Genomic DNA, 12,429 nt, shown 5'->3' on the forward strand with positions numbered 1-12,429 from the left:
AAACCATATTATTCATTGATCGGACTCCATCAGTGACCTCACCGTAGGTCTTCCTAGTCTCCTTGGGACATGTGGCATCATCTCATAATATCATGGTCTGTAATCTCCCTACAACTTCCATTGCGGAACATGAGCGTTGTCTGATCTGTTAAATCTTTACCGCTTTGCATACTACCCATTAACTCTTCTAGGATTTAAAAGTCAAGCACCTTAAATTACCATAGGATAAAACATCTTTGTTCATTTTGAGCACATGCAAATTGATGGGACTATTAGTAGACCAACCTTTACTACTTGTGAATTGGTAACACAATGGTTTGACCGGTTAGACTACCAACCCTACTGGTTTCCATCGATAACATGCGACACAATCTTGCGACGTTGCAGTCATTAAAATCCTCCCATCTTTGATCACAAGGAAGTGCTAGTCATTGGATTCATCTTGTCTTTAGAAATCAATCAAAATACTTTAGGAATTTTGGGCTTAGGGAAATCATGGGCATGGATATTTAAAAGGAGAACCAGTCATAAGGAAATTTTGTGACTTAGGAAACATCATTTTTTATAAACCGGTTAGCCATCACTTAACATTTAGGAAATAGGATGGCCTCGCCCATGGAAAAGGTACCCTCGGCCTTAAGTGGGAAAAAGTAACAGCAGAATATATCATAGCTAGGGTTTTCTTCACAAAAAGTAAGGAAGCTTGATAAACCCTAAACCCTAGACCTTGGATCATTTTCAGAGGATACAAATAAAACCTAAAAATAAATATTTGAGATCAAAAATTGAAAATTTCATGCAATCAATTTTCAGAGCTATCATAATGCTTCCATGTGATCTGCAAAATCTTATGCTTTTGATCTCTTCCAGTCTTAACTGCTAATGTCTCTCAATTCTACTATTCCTCTAGGATGTACTTCGGTAACAATATCAAAAGATGTTTTTCTAGTACTTATGTTCACTGAATTGTTGTAGGCAAACTCTACCTGTGCAAGGATCAAATCCCAACTTCCGGTTTTATCTCCCACTAAATATCTCAACAAGTTTCCCAAGATCTGGTTAACTTTAGTCTATCCATCAGTTTGTAGATGAAAATTAGAACTGAACTTTAAATCTATCTTCATCTTCTTCAAAAGTGTTCTCCAAAAATAGCCAACAAACTTAGTGTCTATGTCTGAAACTATGCTCTTAGGTAATCCATGCAATCTCACCACTTCCTTGAAAAATAGGTCTGCTACATGCAATGCATCTGATGTCTTCTTACAAGTTATGAAATGAAGCATCTTTGAAAATCTATCCACTACCACAAATATGTTAGGGGTCCCACAGATACTGAGAGGGGGGGGTGAATTAGTATCTGATCGGTAATGAGATTTTCTTAAAACTGAATATGTAGAACATAAAGTTACAGTATACCGGTATGCAAGAATTAATGTAAATAACAGAATTAAAAACATCCACATGAAAATAACACCATAACACAAGATGTTTAATGAGGAAACCCGGTGTGGGAAAAACCTCGATGGGATTTGTGACCCACAATATTCACTTACTGGCCAATAAGAGAATATTACTTACAATAGGGGCCTGCACATGCAGGAAGGCCAACTGCCTAGAGGACACTACTCAATATGAAGTCACACTGACTTACAATGAGGATTATGCAAATCCAATGATCTATACTGCTTTACAATAGCATCTTCAATGCTAGATTCAGTACCGGTTCTTGCTCTGTTCTTTACATATGCCTTTGACTTACAATTTGCACATTAGGTCTACCTTATAATTTTCTTTATGCTTCCTATCCATATCCTACAAATGACTACAATGATCTCTTTTATATACAAGAGTCATTTTACAATTTGCCAAGTCGGCTTACAATAATAAACAAAATATTACATATCAAAAATCCTGTCGGCCTCTGTGCCGGTATACATATTTTCTTCTGTGCTGATGCCAGTGTAGAGTGATCTCACTGTCTTGCTTGAATAATGTTTTGCTAGTATAATGTCTTGCCAGTGCCATAAGATTGCAAGGTTGCCTATGTAATGCTTTTCCGGTATAATGTCTTGGTGGTGCCATAGGATTGCAAGGTTGCCTGTGTAATGCTTTGCTAGTATAATGTCTTGCAGGTACCATAGGATTGCAAGGTTGCCTATGTAATGCTTTGTCGGTACAATGTCTTGCTGGTGCCATAGGATTGCAAGGTTGCCTTCAATGACAAAACCTTCAATCACATACAATGTCTCATTGGAGTGTCCATGTGCCAACAAAATATAGCATCATTACCTCTCGATGTCTTAGGCAATCCAAGTAAAAAATCCATTCTTATATCCTCCCAAGGTGTTACTGGTATTGTCAAAGGTTTATACAATCCCACATTTTGGTTGCTACCTTTTGCAACTTGACAAACTCTATAGCTTTGCACATATCTCTTAACATCCTTATGAATATGGGGCCAAAGGTACCTCTCACTCACTAATGCAACTATTTTTTTAGTGCCAAAATTTCCAACTAAACCTCCACTATATTTCTCTTTCGTAGGTTCTCTCTCATGGAACTCTTAGGTATGCACAACTGAACTCCCCTGAATAATATTCCATCTTGAATAAAATAATCCAACCATTTTCTCCTATCCACCATAACTAGTTATCTACATGCTTTCCAAGGTTATGCAAAATCCAAGTCTTCAAATCTTCAAAACTTAATACTGCCACTCTCATTTCTGTTAGGAAATTTCTTCTCCTATTCAATGCATCAGCAACTTTGTTAGATTTCCCACTTCTATGCTTCAACACAAAGGTGTAACTCCGTAAGAATTCTACCCATCTCATATGTCTCTGATTCAACTTACTCTGACTATTCAAATACTATAAATCTTGATGATCTGTATACAACACAAACTCCTTAGGCAAAAAGTAGTGTCTCCATTTCTCCAAGGCTTGAACTATGGCATTAAATTCCTGATCATACACTAAATATCTCTTCTAGGCATCATTCAATTTCTCACTGAAATAGGCTACTGCTCTCCCTTCTTGGCTCAAAACTGCTCCTATTGTTGTTCCACTTGAATCACAATCCACTTAAAATACCTTATTGAAATCTAGTAAAGCTAACACATGTTGCTCACTCACTTTATGCTTCAACAATTCCAAACTTTTGTTTTCTCCAATGGTCTACTTGAATTCCTTCCAATCTCCTCTCATGGTCTCAGTCATAGGGTTACAAACTGAATTGAAATTTTTGATAAACTTCTTGTAAAAACTAGCCAATCCATGAAATGATCTTACCTCTCCAATGCTTTCTGGTGTAGGCCACTCAATGGATTTCACTTTCTCAGGGTCCATCTTCAAACCATCCTCAGATATCACAAATCCTAAATAGACTAACTCATCCTTCATGAAAGTACACTTATTGATATTGTAGACACCCAAATATGTCCACTTAATTGAATGAATATTTAGTATTTATTTGATTATATAACCATCGATCAACAGTTAATTAAATTGATATTTAATTAATTCATCTTAAACCTCTTCTTCTATTAATTAAATAAATTGTTCAATTTATTTAAAATTAATTCATTAAACCATACTCTAACAATTAATTAAATCAATAAAGCATATTTATTTAATTAACCCCTCTCCACATTTAAATAAATAAATATTTATTTAAATCTCTAAAACCCTCCTACTTGCATTCTCCTACAAATTAAAGTCGCACAATTTTAGTTGAAATAAATGAATTTTATTTTAATTAAAATCCCCTTTTATCCTCATGCACTTTCTCACTAACCCCCTTCTAGACTTATCTATCCCCTTTCTAGACTCTTCTAACCTCTTCTAGTTAGCCTAATCCCCCTCTCTAATCATTTGCACATTCCCAAACAAAGGCCACTTCTCAAAAATGCATCAAAGTCTTTGAAATGCATTAAAGGATTTTATTCTTCAAGAAGTTAACCCCTAAAGTCTTTCAAAGCCTTTATGGCTCTTCCATAACCATTAATGGTTAACTGAACTTCCTGACATGGTTAGAGACTTTCTCTTTAATTCAACCCTCATTTAACTCATGAGTCTCTTCAAGAATTTATTGCTTTGATCATGGTTATCTCCATTAACTCTTGCACAAGATTTTATCCATTGGATAAAAGTATTATGCATTGGATAAAAGATTTATCCACTAACTCAAGCCTAACCTAACCCTCCTAGGCTAACCCTCATGTCATCTCAAGCATTTAATACTTCTTCCAACTCCTCTCAATCCATCTCATGTTGATACATGTCATCATGGGATTGGGTTGAAAGCCATCACATGGATCCCAAACCCATCAATCTTGACCCTTCACAATCCCATTCAATCTTGGCCATTCAATCAACATTTTTCCCTATTAAAGTACCTCATTCCCCAAGCCAAAAAAGGAGGAGGAGCAAAGCATTTCAGCATTGTTATTATAGTAAAATTCACATAGACATTAATTAGGAGCTTTCTCATAGAAAATGTTTTACACTTGCATAAGCATTTGTTCTCATTTAGAACCATCTTGAATGTTCATATGACATCCATGGATAGTGCTAAAAGATGAGAGCTACACTCATTTGGGACTTGGAGAGGAGAGGAACAAGGAAGAGACAACATCATCAAGCATAGGGAGGGAGTATTAAAGTTGTTTAGTTCTTTATTTTCCTCTTTGTTTTGTTATTAATCTTTTTTGATATGCTTTGAAATGGATTCATTTTCAGGTTTTGCTTATGGTTGAAAGTTTACTAACATGATTCTTTATTGTCCACTAATTCCTTTTTCACAACATCTTTATTTTCAGTTGGCTTGAGTTTACTAATATAATGAAGTAGAGATGACTATCCTTGGTGATTCCAACCCATTTTCTTTTTACAACCATATAAGACATCAACCTGATATCACAGTTCCTAGCAATAGAGAATTCATTGCCTCATCATATTACATTCACCCAACAAACCTCACCAATCCACCAATCCCTACACCCAAACAAGAAAAGCTGAAAAATGAAAATACAACATGAAGGACCAGGAGAGTATAATATTAGTCAGCTTTTCTATGTTGGCCAACTACCCCTCTCATATAGGACTAATGAAAAACCACAATAGTCACTCAAACCACTTATTTCATCCCTAAAAGATCATAGTAACAAGAAAATCTTGATGAAGATTTGGTGGAGTGGATCTACAAGAAACCTTGGGACACAGCTAGACAATAGGTCAAGATCCCAATAGAAAGGTATGGTAAAGGTTTTACCCTAATAAAAAATGGGCTATGATGGCCATAGTGCATTTGGATTCTATAAGAAAGGTGTACAAGAGCTATTACAACCATTGTTACAACCCCGTGATACATCTGGACTTAGATTCAACCCTGGTTCAGGTAGCTCTTCTAAACTCAGGATTCTAGACAAACATAAGAAGACCACTTAAAATATCACCCCTTCAAGAAGTAGGGAAATATCTATTGCCAATCAACCTCCTAGGTCTAAATTTTCCTTTTACGAAGATACTCAATTTGTTGCAAGTAAGAAAAGGAGTTATATTGCCTACCAAACTTTTAGTCCTGGGATAGAACTCTTGTCTACCTCAGACACCCAAGAAACATCAACCACACTGTCCAATAAAAGTATTACAACAACTATTGAAAAACATATCACATCAATAGACATTCCTATAACACAGTATCAAATTTCTACAGAGTAATTCCGAGATGGATTCACATGAATATGAGTGGGATTCTTCATTTTCGCAATCATCTAATAGGGACACTTTTGAGGTTAAGAAAGCTAAAGGAGATGCATTTATTAAGGCCTTTTGCAACCCAGTTAATGAGAACACTTCGAATAGGTCACCTCCTGGGCTTGGTTATGAAAGGGATACTATTGATGATAACCTTGGTTCCTCTATATTTACCATAACTCATGCATCATATTAACTTAGCCTGATTGATGAAGTAATGTCAATTATTTATGCTGACCTCATTGAATGGAACCTGTAAGACCTTCCACACCTTGACACCTTCCAAAATGATGATGCTGTCATAGACTTTTTGGAACTACGGGATGACATACCAAGCGGGGATCACAAAGTTGGGTAGGTTACTGAAATTAATAGCATGACTTACTTTGGAGAGAATGCCACACCTTTGAGTCACAAAAATATTACAATCAAAATAGGATCCTGAAGTGAAAACCACACTATGGCACTTGTGGAAACAAAAAGAGTTAAAACAAAGGACGTAGCCAATGGTGAAAACCTCTCTAAGGTGCATGAGGATAGAAGGTGTGACATTATCCCCTTTAGTACTAGTCATGAGAGATCGTCTATTCTCATCAAAGAAACAAAGGAGGTTAATCTAGGGACACCTGAAAAATTCACACATACTACATCTAGAAGAATCACTGACTCCAACAGAAGATAGTAATTTCATAGAGTTCTTTCACAAGAAACAAATCAATTTTGTATGGTCCTATGAAAACATGCTAGGACTCAATCTAGAAATAGTAAAGTGTCACTTAACAATAGCCGAAGGAGCCATACCAGTAAAACAAAAGCTTAGAAAGATGCATCCTCAAATTGCATTATTAGTAAAACCATAACTAAAAAAGCTCTTAGATGTGGGTTTCATAGGACCCATTAGCTAAGTGGAAAAGTCGACTGGAGGCATTCGTATCTGTACAGATTTTAGAGATCTAAACAAAGCATGTCCTAAGGATGACTTCCCTCTTCCAAACATTGATATGATCCTGGACCTCACAATAGGACATGCAATAATTCTCTCACTCATGGATGGATATTTAGGATACACCTAGATAAATATTGCTCTAGAGGATCAATATTAGGACCCAAAGGAAATTGTGAGGGGGGGGGTGAATCAGTTGTGTATTAATTTCAATCCAAAGATAACTTAATCAAACTTGATGCATAATATCAATAAACCAAACTTAATGTCGGTTGGCAGTTTAACAACTAATAACAGTGCCGATAAAGTTTAACACATGAAACATAAAGACAAATAACATCCACAACACATAACACATATATTTATATGTGGAAACCGTATAAGGGGAAAAACCATGGTGGGAAACCTTACCCACAATCATATGATACTACTACAGATAGTATTTGTGTACAAATGGAATTTGGACATGCAGAAAGGCCGAATGCCTAGATCTCACTGCTCAATCACAAAATGAGATTCACACTGACTACAATTGGATGGTTAAATCCACTGATAATGTACCACTCAAAATAGCATCTTCATATACTGAATTCAGTACTGGTTAACCTCTTATTGTCTCCTTCATACCTTCCTTGAATCCTCAAATGATGTTTGTGTGTATAGCTCTTATTATATTAGCATATACCTTATTATATTCCTCTTTCACTTCTATATAATCCCACAAATGACATCTTACATATATACCAAAATGTAAGACCAAATGTGTAGGTCAGATCACTAAGAATATTATGATTAAATCAATTACAAATGAATCAATATGTGATTCATCATGTCAGCTCAATGTATTTACAATAATAACCAATCAATAAATCATTTCCATAACGTGTCATGCTGATCTGGAATGGATAACGCTTGCCGGTCCATAACCTAGACCAATTTACTGTTAACAACAAATATGCAAACTCAATTAAACGAATAACCAAATCATCAAAACCAAGTGTCCAAACCATGTCTTTGACATAACCAAGTAATCTCCAAATGATAAAAAGTTATCCTCTGTGCTGGTGAACAATATAACTTGCCGGTGAACAAAATACCAGTGACTATGCATAAGTCATTGAACATGTTAGTGAACATAACCAAAGATCTCCAGTGATGATAAGTGTTCACAAGTGTTCACATCAATGACAAAACCAATGCAACACATCCATAATTCCAACAATCTCCCCCTTCTGCATTGATGGCAACACAAGATGGAAAAACCATCTAAGTGCCAAAGTAGAAATGCCAAAAACCAAAAACCAACAATCTCCCAAAGAGATCAATTATCAAAAATCAAAATACATAATATCTCTCCCCAATGAATAATCTCTCCCCAAAAGATAATGCATTTTTCCATAGATATCTCTTCGCCTTTGACATCAAATTCCAAAGCAATAAAAAAAACCCAGATACAACTAGTTCATAGAACTAATTACAAACACCAATTGTTATAACCAACTATTCCCCCTGAGAAGTAGCTCTCCTTCATCAAAGCCAGAAAAAGATTTCTTTGTTAATTCCTACCAGTCTAATGCCATACTCCAACTATCTAAGTCTCTACCAGTGAGGGTATAACCCCAAGTTTCTCTCTGAGATATTCAAAAGTTCCCTTAGGAAAAGGCTTAGTAAATATATCTGCAATCTGTTCTTTAGTGTTCACATAAACTAATTTCACTTCTTTTTCTTCAACATTATCTTTCAGAAAATTGAATTTGATAGAAACATGTTTATTTTAAGAGTGAAATACCGGATTCTTTGATATATCAATTGCTTCCATATTATCATAGTAAATGATTATAGGTTCTTTACATTTTACCTTTATGTCCTTCAACATTTGTTTAAACCATAATATCCGAGTACAATTAGTTGCTGCTGCAACATATTCTGATTCTACTGTTGATAATGATATACAGCTCTATTTCTTGCTCAACCATGAAATCAATATGCTACCAAGAAAGAATGCTCTGCTGGTGGTGCTCTTTCTATCATCTACATCTCCCCAATTAGTATCTATGTATGCACATGAATCAAAATTTTAATCTTTAGGATACCATAAGCCAAGACTTGTTGTGCCTTGTAGATATCGGAATATCCTTTTCACTGCTCATTCATGATTTTCTTTAGGATTACTCTGCAATCTTGAAACAATACATACTACATTCATAATATTAGGTCTTGTTTGTGTCAAATATAGTAAACCTCCAATCATAGATTTATATCTTGTCGTATTAACTAGTGTTGATTCATCCTTCAATGATAGTTTATCAGTTGTAGTCATAGGAGTACTTACCGGTTTAGAGTTTTCCATACCAAATTTATTTAGTAGTTCCTTCAAGTATTTAGATTGACATATGAATATATCTTTATCAGTCTATGAAATTTGCAATCCTAAAAAGAATTTTATCTCCCCAATCATAGATATTTCAAATTCTTCCTGCATCTTATTAGAAAAGTTTTTACAGAATCCATCTTCTCCTCCAAAAATTATATCATCAACAAAAATTTCAATAACCAAGATGTCATCATTAGTCACTTTGAAATATAAGTTGATATCAGCATTACCTTTAGTGTAAGCAATCTTCAAAAGAAATTTGTCCAATCTAGCATACCAAGCTCTAGGAGCTTTCTTTAATCCATATAAAGCTTTCCTTAACCTACAAACTATATCTTTGTCATTTGTCAAAGAAAATCCATCAGGTTGTTCAATGTAAATTTCTTCTTCAAGATTACTATTTAGAAATTCACATTTAACATCCATTTGATATACTTTTTTTTTCTTGTGTGTTGCAAATGCTAGAAATAGTTTGACTTCCTCAATTATAGCTACCGGTGCAAAGGTTTCATTGTAATCAATTCCCTCTTTCTGTGAATATCCCTTACACACTAATCTTGCTTTGTTTCTGATTACCTTAACATCTTCATTAAGTTTATTTCCGAATACCCATTTAGTTCCATTTACATTTTTTTTAAGGTCGGGGAACCAATGTCCATGTGTTATTCTTTTCAATTTGTTCTAATTCATCTTCCATAGCTTTAATCCAATTTTTATCTTCACATCCCTCATTAATTGATGCTGGTTCAATTTGAGAAATTAGACATACCTCTTCATTTGCCAGTATTCCTCTAGTCATTACAACTTGATACTTATTCCCAATTATCTGACTTTTAGTGTGATTCAATCTTACATACCTGGGTGTATTCACTTGATGTTGTTCTTCAGTCACTATGGAATTCCCAGATGATGCCAGTGTGACTAGGTCAACATTCTATACCGGTAAATTCTATATAGTTTCATTTGTGATTATCTCAACTACCAGTTTAGAGTCCATAGACCTTGGATTACCTCTAAACTGTTCATCAATCTCCACATTTGCAATGTCAATGATTTTTTGCAATCTTTTATTGAAACATCTATATTCCTTTCTCTTAGATGAATAACCATGAAATATTCCTTCATCACTTCTAGGATCAAATTTACCAATATAATGATCTCTCCCAATATAACATTTGCTTCCAAATATTTTGAAATATTTAAGAGTAGGAGTATTACCAAACCATAGTTCATGAGGGCTCTTACCGGTTTCACCTTTGATGTGAAATTTGTTGAATGTGTAAACCATTTTATTTACTGCTTCTCTCCAATACACATGAGATAGGTTTTCTTCTGATATCATGCTTCTAGCTGCATCCAAAATAGTTTTGTTCTTCCTTTCCACAACTCCATTTTGCTAGGGTGTCCGAGGTGTTGATAACTCTCTTTTGATTCCATTCACTTCACATAATGTATTAAATTCCTTAGATGTTAATTCAACTCCTAACCGGTTTCATTCTCTACCATTTCCATGAATAGTTTGAATTTCCCAAAAGCTTTTGATTTCTTCCTAAGAAAAGTAACTGAACACATTCTAGAATAATCATCAATAATTAGCATAAAATATCTATCTCCTTGTAAACTTCTAGTTCTTTTCGGACCAGATAAATCAGTGTAAATTGAATCAAGAACATTATTGGATTTCTCTAGAATACTCAAAAAATTTGTTCTAACTTTCTTTCCAAATTGGCATTCCTTACATACCAAATTGTGAGGTTTTACAATTTTAGGTAAATCCCTTACTACCTTAGTTGTACTGATCTTCACAATGCAATCAAAATTTACATGACAAAGTCTCTTATGCCATAACCAACTTTCATCAATATGTGCAATCAAGCATGGATTCTCATTGTTATTCAAGTGAAAGATATTACCTCTAGTCTGATTACCGGTTGCAATTTCCAAACCAATTCTATTCATGATTTTGCATTTTCCATTCTTGAATTGTAACTGAAATCCTTTTTCAACTAATTGACCAACACTCAAAAGATTATGCTTCAAACCTTCAACATAATAAACATTGTCAGTATTGTTCTTACCATCAAAATATATAGTGCTGTTTCCTCTGATCAAACAAGCTTTATCATCCCCAAATCTTACTATACCTCCATTGTATTCCTGAAAGGTTAAGAATTTACTTTTATCACCAGTCAAATGATGTAAACATCCGGAATCAATGATCCATTCATCCTTTTCTTCAATTTTAGCTCCCAGGGCCTACTCTATCGGTTGTATAGTAGGTATCAAGTGATCTTTTGTTATTGAAACAAAAGCCCATCCATTGTCCTATCAGTTCCTCATCAGAATCATCAGTAACTCCTTCAACAACATAGTAACATGATTTGTCTCTATTCTTCTTAAATTTGTATCTCTAATATTCAAGGTTAGGCTTGTATGTTCTTTTAGCTTCTTCTTTCAATCTTGCATGTCTATTAGGATACTTAGATGCCACATGACCAATTTTGTTGCAGTTAAAACTTTTAAATGGTGCTTTACCTTCATACTTACTTCCAACTGGACCTTTAGGCATTTTCCTTGCAAATAGTGCTTCAAGCTCTTCAAGTTATCTCACATAAAGTACTTTCCAATCAGATTTCTCAGATGCTGATGATGATATTGCAGATGAAGATGCTTTGAAGGCTATATCTATCTTAATTGTATTAACAGGACCAAATTCCTCAAGTTCAAAAGCTGAAAGTTTTCCAACTAAGGTATCTCTAGATATTGATGTATTAAGCATTGTTCTCAATTCATTAATAGAAGTCACTTTAATTTTTGTATGCCGGTGGGAATGATATTAAAACAATTTCATCTTCACTTGAGGATCCTCCACAACATTGTATACCCAAAACAATTTCATTGACTCTTTCCATAAAAGTTGAAATCCTTTCATCTTCTCCCATTTTCAGATTTTCATACCTGACCCAAAAGCATTCTAGTTTTGCAATTTTGACAGTGGTATCACCTTCATTCAATGTCTCCAATTTGTCCCAAATAGCTTTAGCAGTAGATCAACCTGATAATCCCATGATTTGCTGATTTGATAATGTGCTCAAAAGTGCTTCTCTTGCTTTGCAATCATTCTCCTGATCTTTATCCAAGTTTGGTGGATTAGGTTGAATTTGTGTAGGACCAACATAACCATTCTTTATAACATCCCATATGTCTCTTCCAATGCAATTTAGATGTGTCTCCATTCTAATATTCTATATACCATAGTTAGTTCCATCAAACTTCATACTGTCCTTCCTGAAATAGTTAGTTGCCTTAGAATCTCCTCAAGTTGTTAAACTTCTGCAAAAAGAGGACTTGGCTCT

This window comes from Cryptomeria japonica, chromosome 4 (genome assembly GCF_030272615.1).
Source record: "Cryptomeria japonica chromosome 4, Sugi_1.0, whole genome shotgun sequence".
Classification (NCBI taxonomy): Eukaryota; Viridiplantae; Streptophyta; class Pinopsida; order Cupressales; family Cupressaceae; genus Cryptomeria; species Cryptomeria japonica.